Genomic DNA, 19,210 nt, shown 5'->3' on the forward strand with positions numbered 1-19,210 from the left:
CTTGTAGATTTTTTTTTTTTAATTTTAAAAAGCATGATTTCTAAGCTTTACTTTAGGGTAGTGACTTGTGCATTTGGGGCTAAATTTACACGGCGGCGCTGGGAGTTTTGAAATGTAATTCTCGTGTTTGTTATGAGATGGCGGTTTCATGGTACTGGATGGGAAAATCACCTGGAAAAGCCCGAGTTTATGTAACCGTGACATCGGTTACATTGGTCATACCAGTGACTTTTAGTGCCAGATATCCAGTAAGCGAAAGATTAGTCATATACCTTGTATAAATCACATACCCCGCATTGTGTTTGTTTTAAACGGGCATGCAGGTATGATTTATGCACCAGCTTTTGGTGTATGCTGTAAATACACAAGAATCGAAATAATGCAAAACAATGGTCATTTGGGACGTGTTTGCCCTCCTTGAAGAGGCAGGTTTGGTACCCTAAAATAGCATTTAGTGCACTCCAGAGTTTGGATCTGAGTTACTCTGTTTTGCATTTTGAATATGAAAGACCAACTATGTGTCAGCTTGGCTTAGTTGCATCTGACTCAAGGTAGTGGGCTCAAACCCCACTCCAGTAGTTAAGCACATAATTTAAGTTGACACATCAGTGCAGTATTGAGGGAGTGCTGCATTATCAGAACTGCTGTCTTTTAGACGAGATACTGAATCAAGGCATAAAAGATCGCTGGGCTCTGTTTGAAGAGGAGCAGGGACTTCACACAGGACCTCCCTCAGCTGACACTGCATAAACAGATTAACTGTTCATCTGATAAATATAATTTGTTTCTCTACGTATGTGGCCATGTTTCAGAAGTAATGTGCTGTATGTGAAGTGTCTGGGGACAGCCTGAGACCGTGTGTGTTGCCTGGAAGGACATTGAGAGTGACCAAACCGGGTCCCAAAGCAGTCACAAGTTGCCCTGGGGACTTGATAAGGTACTAAATAAATGGTACCAATTTCATTTATAACTGTTCTCTCTAATTTTTGGGACAAGTTGGAGATTGTACAAACAGAATATAAGTAACTTATAAATCATTGTAGGTTACCGTATTGATACTGTAGGTAAATGTAGAAAGTTGAGGTGTGTTTTTATCATCTCATGATTGATAATAGATTATTTCAGAAGTGAGCCTGATGATTAATGGTGATTATAGTTTCAGACTGCCAATGATTGACTTCTACCAAGCATTTTGAAATGCAATTGAACCAAATTATTTAAAAACTTTGTGTAATACATATATTGTTCTGTAGTTCCCAGATACCACGTGGCGTAAACAATTCTGTTAATTGGTTTACATTTTAAAGGCTAGTGTCAACAGAAAGTTGAAACCATGCATAATTATCAATATTGCGATTACTTCACTGCAGTTTGTTTTTTTGATTGTGGCAATCGTTTTTACATTTCAGTAACATGAAAAGTAGTCAAATGTATAGTAACTTGCTTTAATGTAGTACCTTTTAATGTCTAGGACATAAAGTGCTTCATAGATGGGCATGAAGAAACATTAATGTGATATTGCATGTATTTAGCAGCATTGTTCACTAGTGTTGAAGGCAAATTGTGCAGTGAAAGGACAAAATTAATTTATATGTATAAAATTATACTTTTTTTCTCGCACATCTAAAACTGCAGGGTGACTGTTGATCTAATTGGTGTGGAAACGATTTCCCCCTCATTCCTCAAGTTGAATGTTTTTGTATGTTATTACTGCTGAGTATCTGCAGCTGCATAAATGTCTCAAATTTGCAATGGATTTTTAATGCAAGTCTATAATCTAATGAAGTTGCCAGCAATTATGTATTAAATGTCCTGTCAATACAAAAGGTGCTGTGCTGTGCTATTTTATAACTGCAACCTATGGTCTTATGCATTCTCACTCTAGCTGGTGTCTGGGTGTTTCAGGTGATCGTGTTAGCTTGGGCTCAGTAAATGTTTTTTTTCTATTGACTGAAAGTCAGTTTCCATTCCCAGAGTATATTGGCAATACAATAAAGGTAAAATGCTATTTTATGGGAAGATTTTACGCCAGCATAGTTGTTATATCTTGACTTAAATTTGAACATGACATTGATTTTGAGAAATTGTCGTGATCCGGATCTTGCTAAAAGTTGGACAGTTTGCAAAAGTTTCAAGGGTATTCTGGAAATCAATATTACACTGCAAGACTTCCAGTTGCAGATGTTTGCAGAAGTGGAGAAATACCATTTGTACTTAGTTTAGGGTTCAGATAGTGTATAATTGAATTCAGTTTAATAATGTGTTTATGGATACTGTTGTGACATTCTTGTTCCCCTTGTCGATCAATGCTTTGTGTCTGGTACTTGTCACTTATACTCTGGCTAAAATTGAAGTGATGCTGACAGGCCACTGTTAGTCATGTGGACGTAACTTGATTGGTGAGTGTGTGTCTTGCAGCCTCTTCGCTGTGTCCACATCTCCCTTCATTCAGCACAATTGATGGAAAATTTCCAAGTGGACACATTTGTGAAATGAAACAAATGTTTTCTGGAACCAGATAACTGTGATGAGCCTTGAGTCTAAAACATTCCAAGGAGCAACAAATGTAAACCTATACGTTATTTTTTAAACTTTGTAAAATGTCATCCTGAAAGTGTACGGTGTTTTGGTCAGACCACACATTGAGCACTGTGATCAATTCTGGTCACCAAGACATGAGCCCTGAGGGCAGTGTAGAGAGGAGCCAGCCACAAGCTAGCATCAGAAAACAAGAGTGTGGGAAAAGACTGAATATACTTGACCTATTCAGCTTTAAAGGAAGCAAGAGGGAGGTCTACAGAAAGCAAGTGGTAAACATTGTAACAGTAGTGAAAACTAGACTCTGACAGTATACCAAGGGTCACAAATGAACTAGTGAAAGGCAAGTTTCGGCCTGGTATCAGCAAATTTCACCCAAACAATGATCAACAAGCGGAATAGACTTTGAATAGAGTGGAGAGGCAAAAGTTTCAGATTGATGTGAAACAAACCTGGATGCTGTGATGGAAAGGGGTGGGGAAGCAGTAGTATTTGTTTCTGAATGGATGAGTCAAATGGCCTTCCACATCTATCTTGTGACTTTGACACTTGTCTTTTGAATAAGTCATCTGTTCCATATATCCTGGAAAGTCCCCATAAGTTTAATAAGCACTTAATTTTTTTTATGGTGAAGCAAATCTGATATGAAAAATTGACTATACTGGTGTAGTCATCATTTTAAGGTAGTGTTGCAGGTAGCAGGACACGTTTTTATATGCACCTTTTTTTGACCACTCAATAGTAGTGACTTATTGTAGTCAGTGTACCTCATTTGACAATATAATCTACTGTTGATTGAAAGCTGCTTGATTAAAAATACTGGATAATTAAACTTAGTGGGCAAAAATGATTTAGAAGTATCAAAACCGTACTTTCTATGAAACTGGAATGAGCAATCCAATTACCCGCCTACTGATGGTAATAATCGCGATAAAACTGGATTTATTTGAGTGCTGTAATCAGCTGACCATTTTAGTGAACTCATTGTATGCTAGAAGTTATGCAGGCCTATTTTGTGGTGACTTTTTCAAACCAGTATGTATGTCTCTTACATAAAATGTATATTTAGTTAGGCATGTTGATAGTTTTCTTCTCATCTGGGAGTTGACTGGTTAAATGAAAATCCGTGCTTTTCCACATGTTTTGAATGGCTACTTGTGACAGCGCTACTAATTACCTTTTCATATTTCAAAAACTGTAAATCAACTTTTAGAGCAAAATTTGAAGTGAGCAGAGCCTTTCTTATTAACCAGCACCTTTTGGGGCTAACTGCTTTCAACAGTTAATGTGATGCAACTACCTAGAAATTGGCCAGTTGCTTTATCAGTCATGCAATTGTACAAAGCTTAAAAACATTCTGTATATGTTTACATTTTGTTGATCCTTGGAATGTTTTTCGAGGCTTCTCACTCCTAAATGTGCCATATATATCTAATGTTACCTGAGTGTCACTGTACATCGGTAATCTGGTTCCAGAAGGCATTTGTTTCATTTCACAAATGTGTTCACTTGGAAATTGTTACAAAGAATGCTTGTCTGAATGTACGTCAAACAGAACTTGAGCAACGGTGTTTAAAAAAGCAAACCTTTAGATATTACAATGATAAACAAGTGAAGGCTTTTTAAACCTTTTTGGAAAAAACATTACATGATTAACCATTTTAACCAGTGAGGGGAAAAAAGTGGCCAGTTTCTCCTGCTCCACCAAAAACAACTATCCAAATTCCTGTTACAGGAAACTTTGTGTTATCCGGAGGCTAAATGTCCGAGCCACCGGCAAAAATCAGGAGCCGTTTCGTTAGTTTTTTTTTCTTTTCGTTGCTTTTTTCTCAACAGTCAAGCTCTGCAAGGTCTCGCTGAAGCTGTTGCTAAGCAACACGGTTTGTTGCCAGATACGGAGCTCAAAATCTCTATGTTTCAACATTAGCGCTGGTTTGTCCGGCAGTTTTGATGGGACGGCAACAGCTCGGTCCCGTTGGTGCCGGATAGCACAAAGTTTCCTGTACCTTGGTTCAAGGTCGAAGATTAATTCGCCTTTGGATTTGAGAAGGAATGGGAGCTGCAGCCTGATGATTCTGATATATCTATCGAATGCAGACTGAAGTTCTGTATATTGAAATATAATCCCGCCCCTGCACATCTAACATATCTATTGCTATAAATTACACCGATTTTACTTTAAGACTAAATTAGGAGGGGGTGAAGTTGAAGGATTAGGTTTGTGCATCTGATTTATTAGAAATTCTGTGGCTAGTTTTAAACAATGTGGAATTGTAGGATGAAAGGATTGTGAAGAATCCACCATGTGTTTTTAGAGTGGGAGAATGAGGTGTTTTTTTTTAGGGATGCCAACATGTATAACTAAATCTTGAAAGTAAAAAATCCTTATGAGTTATCAATATTGTGGTTAAATCTTGGCCTTTGGGGGAAGGGGTTGGTGGGGATGGACCGGGGTTTGCAAATACTGACTGACTTCTAGCAACCCCCATCCTAACTTCAGAGTGTCAGCAATCTAGAGTAAAACTACAGTGACCATAATAATCTGCTGCTAGGTCAACAAATACAGAAAAAATAAAGAATTCTTGCAGTACTGTGCGCACAGCATGCAAAATACTGGGACCCAGCGAGAATTCCTATGTCGTCGGGCTCCCAGCTTGAAGTTTGAAAGCCTATGTTTTCAATGTGCTCTCGAGGGAAAGGCATTATGGAAGTTCCACGAGTAGCTTTTTGAAGTTGCAGTGTAGGAATTGGTGTGCACCTTTGTTTGGATGGTTGGAGTTTGCCAGTGATTTAGAAACTTTAATATCCAAATGTACGAATATATGAAAGCAAAATACTATGGACCTGGAAGTCTGAAATAAAAACAAAGTGCTGGAAATACTCAGCAGGTCAGGCAGCATCTGTGGAGAGAGAAACAGAGTTAATGTTTCAGGTTGATGACCTTTTGTCAGAATATATGGTTTACCTTGAGATCCTATTGCATCCCATTTTTAAAAGAATTGTCAAATATAGTTGAGTCACTTTGCTTCGTAGGAAATTTTGTGATCACAATCAGCCTGATTCTCACCTGCACCATTTTCTCTTTTTTAGACTTGCATTTATATAGCGCCTTTCATGACCCCCCCCCCCCCGACATCCCAGAACGCTTTACAGCCAATGAAGTACTTTTAGAAGTGGAGTCACTGTTGTAATGTGGGAAACGTGGCAGCCAATTTGCGCACAGCAAGCTCCCACAAACAGCAATGTGCTAATGACCAGATAATCTGTTTGTTTTTGTTATGTTGATTGAGGGATAAACATTTGCCAGGACACCGGGGATAACTCCCCTGCCCGTCAAAATAGTGCCATGGGATTGTTTACGTCCACATCTGAGAGAACAGACAGGGCCTCAAGTTCAACATCTCATCTGAAAGATGGCACCTCTGACAGTGCAGCACTGCACTGGAGTGTCGGCCTAAATGTTTGTGCTCCAGTCTCTGGAGTGGGACTTGAACCCACAACACTCTGACTCAGAGGGGAGGGTGCTATCAACTGAGCCACAGTTGACACTTAATGACCATTTATCAAATTGATCGGTTGAAGAAAAACATCTAAATTTGGTTCATGAAGTTGTTAGTGTGTGCTTTCTCATTTTTTGTTTTAATTAGTGGTGGCATGTCATTTACTTGCAAACTACAGGAAACTTTCGTTTAAACAGCACCTAAATATCCGGAATTCTCTTGACCGGCAAAATTCTCACTCCAAAAACAACACCTCAACAACCGGCAATGTTGCTGAGTCCGAGTCTCCCGCAGTGGCTGAGTTAGTCAGCGGGGGTAGTTCTCCAAACTGCCACTACTCGGCTTCTTGGCGCTGTCGGAAGTCAGAACACCTCAATACCCCTGTAACAGGAGTCTGACTCTCCCGCGCTGCCGGTAGCCTCTTCTGATCCACCATTTTACAGGGGTACTGTGTGTCTCCTACGCTGCTGGTAGTCATTGCATTGCACTACCCTCAACTGGCAGTACTGTACTTAATCAAGCATCTTCTGCCATCCATTTAACACAACATTCTGTAGGTGAGTACCCAATTACTGTATACTGCGCATTTCTTGATTTTTAAAAAATTTTCTTTGTTAAAAATAGCCTCGGTAGATAAACCTCTCCGTTATCCGGAATTTTTAATCAACCGGCAACACGGCGGTCCCGTTGGTGCCGGATACCAGAGTTTCCTGTATTGGGTTTTACCTTTTTTAACAGACTGACTCTAATACTTTTGTTTGAGGTCAAACATGGTGAATAGACTTCTGTCTGAGAATCACAATAGGCTTGCACAGTTAAAATTGTACCTGACTTTATTGCCAGCAGAAATATTTAAACAAAGCAAATACTTCACTTTATAACTTATATCCTTGAAATGTTCCAGGGTAGTCAGCGATCAAAGTGGCATGTTATGAGGGGTGCTCTGTTCTTTCTCATGGAGTTTTTTTGTAACCTTTTACTCTGGGTCTCTTTCCCCTTCTGCTTAATGTTCCACGATTCTTGGGTCTTCTCTGAGACCTGGGGATGATATCTCGCGGCACACACAATTTGAATACTTTTATAATTGTAATGGACAGTGTACAAATCTTTAAGACTAGAATTTAAAATCTATATTAAAATTGATATTTAAAAAGGCCTTTTAAAAATGTTTCCATGTACTGCAGATAATTACTTATAAGAAGTGGATTAGAGAGGTAAATTGGAGCTCAATACATTGGAATTCAGGTTTCTGCCTGTAAACATTGGACACTAAAATAATGTCTGAAAATGTTGTGGGGTGGATATAAATTATGCTGACAATAGCTTGAATAAAACTGTCGAGTTAATGTCTCCATTTCCCAGAGACTCTGGTAAGGATGGCTGTGACTTGGATCGAGCTGTTGTTTTCTCAATCAATTCAATTTTTTTAACTTTCTCTCTTTTCCCCCCCCCCCCCCCCTCCTTTTCAGTTAGTGTTTTCCTCCCCCCTTTTTGAATTAATTTTCTTTCCATCATGTTTTTTTGGTTTAATTTTCTTTTCTACCTGCCATCCTGTCATTTTCATGTGAATCGAGGCTTGCCTGTGCTCCGTCTAAAGCTGTTTAGTTTATGGAGTGGCTTCACTCTCCCTGGGCAGTACAGGTAAACCACTTCCATTGGTGAGCATCCACATGACCCAGCCAGTAGAGGTGGCAGGATAGCCGAGGATTATACGAATGGCAGCCGGGCAAGAGACGACAGAAGTTCAGAGAGTTCGCTAATGTGATTGGGCAAGGTGAAGGCCTTTTCTTCCACAATAAAATCTCAAGATGCATCTGGGAGATGAAAACATTCGGCCCACCCAGGAGAAACCTCCCCATCACCACATCATGTGGTTAAATTATTGCAAGGTTTTTGTTTCCATCTCGAAGGGCTCTTTGAAGAAGAGTGACTGGTTGCTCAGTTGATTTTGGATGTGAGAAGTATGCAGGAAGATGAAAGCGAAACCCTGGATATTTACTATTTATGCCTTTTTTTATCTTGTGGGCTGCACCAATGATTGGCTTGCTGAGGTTGGGAGTTATGTTGAGAGGCAGAATTATTTGGAGGAGTGGGATCAACCAAGGTCGCAACAGAAACTGCAGGTGAGAAGTTAAATTTGGAATAATGTGACAAAACAGCAGTGTTGCTGAATCTTGAGCAATTGAGATTGTGCCACAGTCAAGACATCTATTCATATTAATCCATATGGGGAAAAAAATAAGGTGCCATGTGATTCTAGAATGCATTCTGCAAGGCATCATTGGAATGATTAAAGTTCCAATGCTCCACATTTGGTCTTCAGTTGTTTGAGCATTTTTCTACGTTAAAGGCAATGGCCCAGAAATTCGGGTCGAGGGCTTCCCGCGGGTGTAAGCCCCCGACCTGCACTTACCTAGCGTGCCGGCCGTTAAGCTGTGGGCCCCCGTGGAATTCCGCTCCGGGGCCTGCTCCAACTGCCGGCGCGCAGTGCTTGCATATCCCAGGGGCGCAGTTAGTTCGATGCGTCCCCTGGGATCACGTGGGCCATGGAGAGCCAATCAGAGCCGGGAATGCTTCGTTCATAAGTTTGACAGGAAGGGCTGTCAAGCTTATAAATACTACAAGCCCCAAAACATCACTAAATCTTCAAATAATTTTTTTTATCACATTTTTTAAATAAACTATAAATTACATGAAATAACTTTTAAACTAATTTAAATTTTTGAAAAAAATAATTTTATTTTCTAACGGGACTAAAAATAAACTTACCTTTCTTTAAAGTATTTAAACCTGTGGAAAAAATTGTTATAATTTTAATTAATTCACCACTTACCTTGTAAAAAGCAGGCCTTGCGACTGCTTTTTATATGTGTAACTTCTGGAGACTTACCCTCCCGGGAAAACCTGCAAAAAAACGTAAGTTCGATGCGCACGCGCCGCCTCTCCTGCGCATGCGTTCGACCTCTGAACCCCTTCGTTCAGGGGAACGGAAGTGCCGGTTTCCCGCGCATACGCAGTGCATGCAGGAAACCGGCGCTTCCATTGGGCTTACAGGTGAGTACCCCGTGCGTACTCGCCCGTGGAGACCCGAAATTCTGGGCCAATACAAATGCAAGTTGTTGCTTTCTCCACAACCAGGTAAGATGCACTCTCTGGTTGTGTTGCAGTGCATTGGGTAGGCCTAGCATGTGGACACTGTACTGCTGTACATATTGATTGCAAGAAACAGGACTGATACTTAGAGGCAGTATATAATTTTCTTCAACTATTTTAATGATTGAGATTGGAAAGATAATTTTGCAGTGGCCAAGAGGGTTTATTATTCAAGCCAAGCTAAATAGAAAATTAGCAATGACAAAACACAGAAGAATTATGAAAGAAAAGTTTAATGAGAATAAAATAGAGGCAAAGAAAACATTGATTTCAATTTGGGATGGAGGAAAAGAGAGTTTATAATCCCACTCCTCCACCTAACTCTGCCTCTCGGCATAACTCCCAGCCTCAGTAAGCCAATCATGGGTGCAACCCTTTACATAAAGGCATAAATGGTAAATATCCCCGTGTTCCTTTATCAGCTCAGACTTGTTTTTGTGGACTGAGAATTTATCACCACTTCAGCCCCCAAAACTTGCTTGTAGTAATCTCTCTTTTCTCATCCATCTCAAAATGAAAGATTTTGTTTGTTTTTCTTTGCTTCCTTCCCCTTTTCCACGATTTTATTCTCATTAACTTTCCTTTCATAATTCTGCGTTTTGCCATTGTTAATCTATTTAGTTTGGCTCAAAGTGGAACCCGATATTCTTTCAGCTGTAAAATGAAAGAATTGGCTTTGGTTCCAGTTTTAATACTGTATTTGTGTTCACCAATTATGTCATTAATACAGCTTAAAGTTGATTTGTAAGTACAACCTTTAAATATCACTGGATTTTTTTTAGAAGTGTATATGTGGTTTTTTTTCCATGTTCTGCACAGAAGGATGCAGCAGTGAATTTCGCATTTGTTTTTAATGGGCTGATGTTTTTACTATTTTTACCTTGACTAGTATTTGCCACTGTCCTTTCATACAGTAGTGTAATTCAGTCTCGCCTTTCTGATCACAGAGTGTTGTGGCATTGTATGTGCCTTAAAACTGACACCAGCATGATCTTTTGATCTGCCCTGTATGTCTCCAGACAACACAGAATGGCGAGGTCATTTTGCCACATTGGTGCTTGTTTGGGTCGGTTTATGTTTCAGCCATAGTTTTGTTTCTGGTCATTTAATTATACAAGGAAATGGGTCGCGGCCTTTAGCGTTTTTAGTGTGCAAGAACCAGGAGCTGAATTGTCTGCCCACTAGACCATGTTTGTTATTTCTACAAGAACCTTTTAAATTGAATGCTTACTTTAGGCTAAATAATGGTTTGTTTTTGCATTGCATGTCTGCAAGAGCACCTAATAATGCACAACTGAATTGAGCACTTTTATTGGTCTCCTTTTAAGATTTGAGAACAATAATTAAGCCTAAAGCTTGCAATGTCATGGTCTTGTTAAGTCACATATATTCATGCTCTACCATTCTAAAGTTGGTTTGTGCAAAGCAGGTAGAATGTTTATTAGCCCAGTTCCTTTTCACTATGCTGTAGCAGTCATAAAATCCTGATTTTTAAGGGCTTTAATTTAATTCTATTGACATGCACAATACACGGTTCTAAAATGGCCAGCCTGTAGCTTTTCCATTTGTCATGTTTTATGTGCTTAAAACCCAAGTAATTAATTTCCTTTTCTCAGAATGATCTCGTATTGGAAATGTTTGTATGTGATATAAAATGTAAAATAGTTGAAAAACTGTTCCTGCACAACTACTGAAATAAACTGTTGGACAGTATAGTTGATCAGATGAACAGTATAAACCTGTTGTGAAAAGCCCTGTTGGAGCACGCCTTTTCTTTTCAACCAGTCCCTTTTGGGGTTTCCTTGGCTGGACAGCATTTAAAAAAAAAACCCAGCTGGTCAGGAAATAGAACAAATCAAACCTGGCTGTGTGAATGGTAACTTCTGAATCTGGAGCACTGTGACTGGCAGAAGAACACCAATTCTAAAACTTCTCTAGTTTTTCTGCCTTTGTTTTCTGTTGCAATATAAAATGTTCCTTATCTGGCATTTTTCCTGCACAGATATCAATTCAAGAGGGTTGGAATAGTCTACTTACTGGCTTAAAGCTAGTTTGAATAGTGATCATTTAGTGCTTATAAGGTGGCCATCATATCATTAGCAGCAGCTGGTAACAAATGTGAAAAGCTAATTGTGGAAGAATAGTTCACAAAAAGCCAAGATGCATGAGAGGGTATATAATGTTGGGAGTGTGATAGCTGCAGTAAAACTTCCTACAATTTTTAATGGCCTACATGTGGTCTTTGAAAGCTCATGTTTGAAATGCATAAATTGGATAAATTGCTGAGAATTTTTTCAACAATTTTTTTTTTAGTGTCTTTGTCGATTTTACCCAGTGTTGGTTTGGTTTGGCTCTGTTGGTAGCGCACTCTCCTGAGTCAGAACATTATAGGTTTAAGCCCCAATCCAAGACTGTAAACTGATAGTTCAGTGCAGTATGGTACTGAGGGAGTGCTGCATTTTCAGAGCTTCCCTCATTCAGATGAGGTTCCACTTGCCCACTCGGATCGCTCTGGAAGACCCCTTGGCACTATTTGAAGAGCAACGTATTCTGTCAATTTCCTGGCAAGCTTGGCTTTCTCAAGGAACACTGAAAGCAGTCTGTTCATCACCGTGGCGTTGGTGAGACCTTGCTGTGCTAAAACTGGCTACTGCAGCTTTTTTTTTACATAAGTGACTGCACTTCAAAAATGATTTGGATATGAAGCCCTTTGGGATTTTGAGTGATTTGATGAAATGCTTCGTGGAGGTTTCTTCCTTTGGTTGTATGTGGGCAGAGCATTGTGATTAAATACCGGTGATTATAATGCTATCGCTTGGCCCAACAATTTGTGGTCTAAATTGAGTAAAATGTCAATCATGTTGACACATTACAGCATATTGATTTTTTTTCCTATAGCACATTAATACAAATACATAACTAAAGCCTAGTGATAGACTGAAAACAGAAGTCCATTTTCAAAGTCTGTTTGTATAGCCACAATTGCCCTTTTTGCTGGATTTGTGAATCTGCTTGTGAATTTTTTTACTAGGTCACTAGCGTGGTGGATCGCAGTGTTGGATGTTGTCTATATGGTCTTCCGGAAAGCATTTCATAAAGTTCTACATGAGATTATTAGCAAAAATGTACAGAACCTTGGTTGGATCTGATCTGGAATGATGCGTTCAGTTCTGGGCACCGAACCTCCGAAAAGATATATTTGCTTGGTAGGGGTACAGCGCAGATTCATTGGAATAGTAGTGCTGTAGCTTAAAATTAAATTATATGGGCAGATTGCATAGCTTGGCTTGTTCCCTTGAATCTAGAAGGTTGAGGTGTGATCAAATTGAGGTATTTAAAATGATTAAGGGGGTAAAATTCTAAAATGAGAACTAGCCATTTCGGAGTGAAATCAGGAAGTGCTTTTTCACAGGAGTGGAAATCTGGAACTTGTTCCCCCAAAAGGCGCTGGATGCTGGGTCAATTGGAGCTTTCAGGACTGCGATTGGTAGATTTTTGTTGGGTAACAGCATATGGGATATGGGACGATGGTGAGTAAGTGGAGTTGCGGTACAGATCAACCATGATCTAATTGAATGACGGAGCAGGCTCGAGGGGCCTAATGACCTACTCCTGCTCCTATGTCTTATGTTCTTAATTCAATGCCAAATCCTATACAGACAATAAAGAAGGAAAAATGATGGGATTAAGAGAGAAAGAAAAAGTTTGAAAAAAAAAAAAAAAATTACTTTTTTTTAAATCTCCAGCAATAATAAGACTCTAAGTTAATTTTCAGTGCCAGCGAGGTTGTTTGGCAGTAATTAAGACTTAATCATGCTGTTAAAAATGTATTAAACTTGAATGGAGAAGCCCTAACTTTTTCTGACTAGTTTAGTGGGTATCACGCAAGTACAGCAACTTCACCCTTCCATGTGTTTCAGTGCGGAGTCTCGGCAAGGTGCCGGTTATAGCGAAGCTTCTGGAGAAACCGGGCAACTCAAACAGCAACTTCCTGCTTTCCGCGTTTAACTGCGTGTGTATGCAAGCAGGATGCATTGTTTATCTATTGCATACAGTCCTTAAAATTATCGGTAATACGAGCAAGGTACATTGTCATTGTTACTGAATAAAACTCTTGTTTACAAGATATTTCTTTAAAATTACAAATTCAAGCTGCATACTTCAAAGTCTGACCAGAGTACCCACGAGAAAATTAGCTGTTTATTAATTTCATGTTCATTTTGTTTGGGCTACCCTTTTATACAATGAAAAAAACTGCTTCAATTTGAATGACTTTGAACTAATTTGATTAGACTTGAATTTTGAGTGTGCAAAAAAATCAGTAACCTTTAATATTGTAGGATGATGCAGGTACTGTACCAGGAGGAAAAAAATTGAAATTTAAAAAGGAATTCCCCCTCCCAAAGAACTTTCTCTCGTGTTCCAACCTCGGTTAAGCGGGATTATCACTCTTTAGTTGAGTTTTACATTTAATGTGAATGTTCTGGAAGAATTGCACAATTTGAGAGGTGAAATTATTTGACTGGCCACAGATGCTGTATCCTTAAATCAAGGGCAGAATCTGCATGTACGGTTTTAGGAACCTTTCAAGTGGTTCATGAATATTCCAGCAGTTCAGTTTACACCATTGATCAAATTTATTTCTTGATTTGTGATGCATAACTATTTTGCTTACAGATTCAAGTATGAATGAATGGGGAGAACCAAATCAGATTTGTTCTGCTTCAGTGCTTTTATTAGTTGGTGACTGTATACTTGGTGGAAAACATCTTGTGACAGAGGTACTGAAAGTTTGAATAATTTTGAGTCAATTTTTATTATAGAAGTCCATCATACCTTTTAAGTGCAACTACCGAACCATTACATTTATTGGGACCAGATTAAACTCTCAAAATTAATTCCTTGTTTCCAGCCCATAAGACTAACATTGTCATCAATATTGTGCTACTAAATAGTGTCTTGTGCTGTCTTGCACTATATGGTTTTATTTACTGTGTATACATGTAGATCTTTATGGCATTCTCGCAGGAGTCAGAGGTTAAGTTACTGATGTGTAAGAGTTGCCCATCCCTGCTGAGTGAATTTATTTAGTGACTATAAAACAGTGGCCCTAATAATAGGCTTCCAGAATTTACTTTCTGACTCGTTGCCTGGAGTCTTTGACCACTCTCGCCATGTGTCAATTTAAAACAATCAAGCTGAAAAAAGGTGCTGCAAGTCATATGTTAAATTGCCTGGACTCGCTAAGACAGGAGCTCACAAGACTTGGTGAGAACGCGCTTTCCTGACAGCTTGTGTTATTAAGTCCGGCAGCTTTACATTTGGCTTGCAGCAAGAATGATGCTCGGGGAACCTGGCAACATTAGTTCTGTATCTAGAGGAAACAAAAGTGCCAAATTTTGCCATCACCCTGCAGAAGAAGCAAGGTGGAATTGACATGGTGAAGGTACCTAATTTTTAGTTCCGTTTTCTTTAACGGAGTGACTGCTGCCAACGACCGGAAGCTGCGCAGAAGTGTACTGTGCATTAATCTGGAACCAGAAGCATGATTTTTTTTTTTCCAAGGAGCTTGCTGCCTCCCCGGCATTTTTTCCAGGAGTCCGCTGCCTCTCGGGCTCTTTCAAAAAAAATTTAACGAACCAGAAGCGCGCATGCGCAGAATGTTTCTACACAGCTTCCAGTTCGTTGGCAGCAGTCGCGTCCAACTTAGTAACAGGAGTAGACCATTGAGGCACTTGAGCCTGTTCCACAATTTTATGGCTGATCTATACCTCAATTCAAAACCTTATCAACTGTGCTGACTTCTGCTGTATACATGTGTATTATTGATCCGATACAGTGCAGGAAGTGCTCCTCCCACCTCCAAATAACTAGTATGCACAATCTGTTAAATGTTTATCCCACAACTGTAAGCTTTTCAAAAGCATTTCCAATTGAAGAAATCACAGGAACCGTTAACGCTTTTCCAGCGCCAAGCACACTTTTCAAATTTCATGAATTCTTCTTGCGCACATTCATATAGTTTTGAAACTGCTTAATACTTTCTACGCAATGTTGAGGCGTGTTTAAACCATTGCAGTCTTTTTGCTATTGGATTGATTCTGGCAGACATCTGGAAAAGTTAGTTGTAAAACCATCTGCAACTATGTGGTATTTTATTTATGATATCACTCTGGTATTCCTGTTTATCAGCCAGTAAAATTCTCTGGCATTCTGTTTCTGGTTCAATATGGTTGTACACAATTGTGAGCCAACCATCTGGAATTATGTTATGGCATTATCACCAGCAAAAACCACAGTAAAGCAAACATGGGGAAAATGCCTGTTTGTTAAATTGTCTGCAAGAATATGTAATGTAGGTTATTACCAAATGTTGCTGATTGGTCCATGCTAACTGTGTCATGGACCAGTGGTCAGCATCAATCTGATTTCCAAACCAAAAACTGAAACCTGTCATGACCGTTCAGTTCCTGTCATGATAGATAGTTCCCCGTCAGTTCTGCACATCCACCTGTGACTCTAGCCACCCAATGCCACCACCTACTCGGCCTGCATTCCACCAGATCAGATCTCCTTCCCACCAACTCCTTGCCCTTGGATTGTCGCTATTTCTGTTTGTGGGTCTGTATCTGACATAATGGTCTGCCCTTCCAGAACAGGGGGACACCTACACAGGCTTGTTGAGAGTAGAGGTCGTCTTTTGATCATGCTGCCTAAAGAAAACTTAGAGCAGCATAATCTGTGCTTTCTGAATTGGCTGATCTGCCAGACCCCAAATTACGCAAGCCACTGTGTTCTTTAAAGTTTCCTTGCCCCACTTATCAATACCAGCACTGCAATCGGTGCTGTGGGAAATTAGCTAGCAATGTAAAATTAAATAGCAACTCTTTATAATTAACCATGGGCTAGTAGACAGAGATTCATGACTTTGTCCACTCTTGCTGCTTTTATGAAGTGGATATGAATACCACTAATGGCTGATGGAATACTTGTTCCATGTTACGCCTTTTGCTGGTCGCGTTTTGATTCAAACAAGGATACTTATAGTGGCGTGGTTTGTTAGTGTTATTCAGGTGTGCCGTTTATATCTGTTTTACCCCAAGGTACTTGGGAGGAAGATCTTGATGAATGTGCTGTGCGTATCAGTGTTGAGACTTTACTGTTACTGCTTTACAACGGTTATAACATTTTAGTGTGTGTGTGTTAAAGCACTTGTGTATAGACTTTCTTAATTGAAGAATTCAGTTGCAAGCGTAGAGAATTCCATTCCTGTCACTTTTTAGTTTAAACATTCAGGCCTAGAAATTCGGTGGGCTGCGCCACCAGTTAGCGCCCAAAGAGGGCACTTAGTGGCTTTAGCGCCACTGGCCACGCCTCCCGCGAAATTTAGCGGGGCGCTAATGGCGACGTTAGCCTGTAGCGCTGCGCCGCCACCAATGACGTCATCAGTGTGTGCAGCGCCCCGATCGCGATATTGGGTCGCGCCCCCCGCTCTAACGCTGGTCGCAATCTGCGACCGGTTCAGGGGAGCTGACCTGTGGCGGTAGTGGCGCTAATTAAAGGGGAGGTGCGAGGCGGCCATTTTTTTTGCTGGCCGCCTGCCAGCACCTCCTCGTGTCGCTGTCCCCGGCCGGGCAGTGCCGGCTGTGTCCCAAGAGCCTGGCACCTCTCCTCGGTGCCGGGCTCTTTTGCCGGCACTTGCAATCTCTGATCGCGCTGGTGCAGGCCCCTCCCCTTTAAGAAGGGGAGGAAGGCCTGCAGTACCGCAGCGCTGCGATATTCAGTTTCAGCACCCCAAGAGGGACGCGGGGTGCCTCAAGCAGCGCCCCGCTTCCGTTTGGGGCGCTGAAACTGAATATCGCGCTGGCGCAATCGGCTCCTTCCGGGGCGGAACTTCCGGCGCCCAGGCGAGCGGGGCGCCACCGAATTTCTAGGCCTCGGTGTTGTAACTGTCCAACTATAATTATTGTGACTTGCAGTCACTGCAGAGAAGACCTACAAGAAAGAATCCAATGTAAAGCTGATGAGCTAGGAGTCAAACTCTACAGTCTAGAGATAGATTTGAAGGCATATCATTAGAAGTAGAGGCAAATGTGCAGTCTTAAAGAAACTACTGAACAGTTTTGAATCTACCAAGCTATTTGAATTATAAAAGTATTGCCTGTGGCCCAGGTCTTGCAGCACTGCAATGCTGAGTTCATATTGAAACCAGGCTTTGAATTTCATTCTTGATATTTATTTATTTTTTGCCTTCGAGGGACCAGCGAGTATTTCCTCATCTTGGGACGAGGAGAAAACTGGGGTTGGTTCCCCATCGCAGTGAATGCATTCTTCTGGTTTTACCAAGAAGTAGTATTTATAACTTTGTGACCATGTCTCTGAACTAGGCTGCCTACTGCCCACTCCAGTGATGGAGGAAAGTATAGATTCAGAGAAACAGAAGGGAGAAGTGACTTAATGGATTCTTGAAGAGGTTATAAGGACTCCCCAGCTTTGTGTCTCTTGGTTTGTTTGGATCATAGGTTTTGCATTTTGAAATTTTCCAGGGTTCATGTTTTACATAATTGGACAGTGTTGAAGCATACAAAATCATAAAATTGGAACAACAAATGAAGAAAGCACTTGGCACCTGCCCAATAGAGAATCTAAACAAGACGACTACTAGATCAAGTGGCTAATCATACTAAATAAATTCAGGACCCTATACTTCATTCTGTAACATCAGAAAGCCTTGGATCTGGGCCAGAATAATAACAGGAACCAAAAACATTTCTGGGTCATAATGAGTAGCTGATCAGAGTAGCTCAAAGAACAAAGCATAAAAATCACAATCAAAAGATTTATCCAGATCAATAATTTTTTTTAGTAAGGAACCAATCCCAGTTTTCCCTTTCTCTCAAGATGACAGAGGGCGGGGGGGGTGGGGTGGCAACACTCTCTCTACTCTTGCCCTCTTCTCCCCCTCTCCCCATCTCCGAAGTCGAGAGTATAAATAGCAAGACTGAAATTTGAAGTCTGGTTTAAACGTGAACCCAGCATTGCAATACTACAGCTCAAAATAGCTCAGCTACTCATAACCTCTATAAAGCGCTCTCTTGTATTTATTCCACCTTGGAGTCATAGTTAACCGTAGAAATAATGTCAATCTGCCGCAGAGCACGTTCAAGAAAACTGAATCTTGTAATACAGCATAGGCAATGAACAGACCAGAAGTCCGCAAAATATACCAGCAGTGACAATGTGGTACGTTGAAAGCAAATTTGTGCTTCAACCTTTTTAAAAAAATTAAAGGAAAGTTGTTCGCTTGTGAGAATATGTGAGAATTCTCTCCTGTAAGAATCTTCTGCAAATAATTCAAACACATTTGGAGAGGGACCTCCCCGTCCTAATTTCTCAAATGTTATCAAATACCTAGAAGAAAGTAAAAGTATCATTGTGGGCTTTTAGTAGCAAACAACAGGTTATTAAGCCAACTAATACAGACACTGCTAATGTACGGTATCCCAGGCCCTAGACAGTGTATGAAGTTTATCACTTTCTGTTGCAAAATATTTAACTTACAGAAGTAGTGCTTTAAACTGTCTCTCTAGGGAAAAAGTCTAATGGTGCATTGATACGGTTGTTTCCCGCCTGAGACCTGCAGCATAGCGTCTAGTCAAGCCCTGATTCAAATTGCCCAAGTGACTTAAATTTTTTAAAATTTTGATAGTACTTGCAGGAGTACCACATGTTATGAATATTTAAATAAAGATTGGAAAAGTGCTGACCAGTCTAAGTGAGCCCCAGAATAATGTCACATAAGAAATAGGGCCCTTCGAGCCTGCTCCGCCATTCAATAAGATCGTGGCTGATCATCTACCTCAACTCCCCTTTCCTGCACTATCCCCATATCCCTTGATTCCCTTAATATCCAAAAATCTATCGATCTCTGTCTTGAATATACTCAACGACTGAGCCTCGGAGGCACAGCCTTCTGGGGTAGAGAATTCCAAAGATTCACCACCCTCTGAGTGAAGAAA

Source organism: Somniosus microcephalus, chromosome 17 (genome assembly GCF_052327205.1).
Source record: "Somniosus microcephalus isolate GS21.2 chromosome 17, FLI_Smic_1.0, whole genome shotgun sequence".
Lineage (NCBI taxonomy): Eukaryota > Metazoa > Chordata > Chondrichthyes > Squaliformes > Somniosidae > Somniosus > Somniosus microcephalus.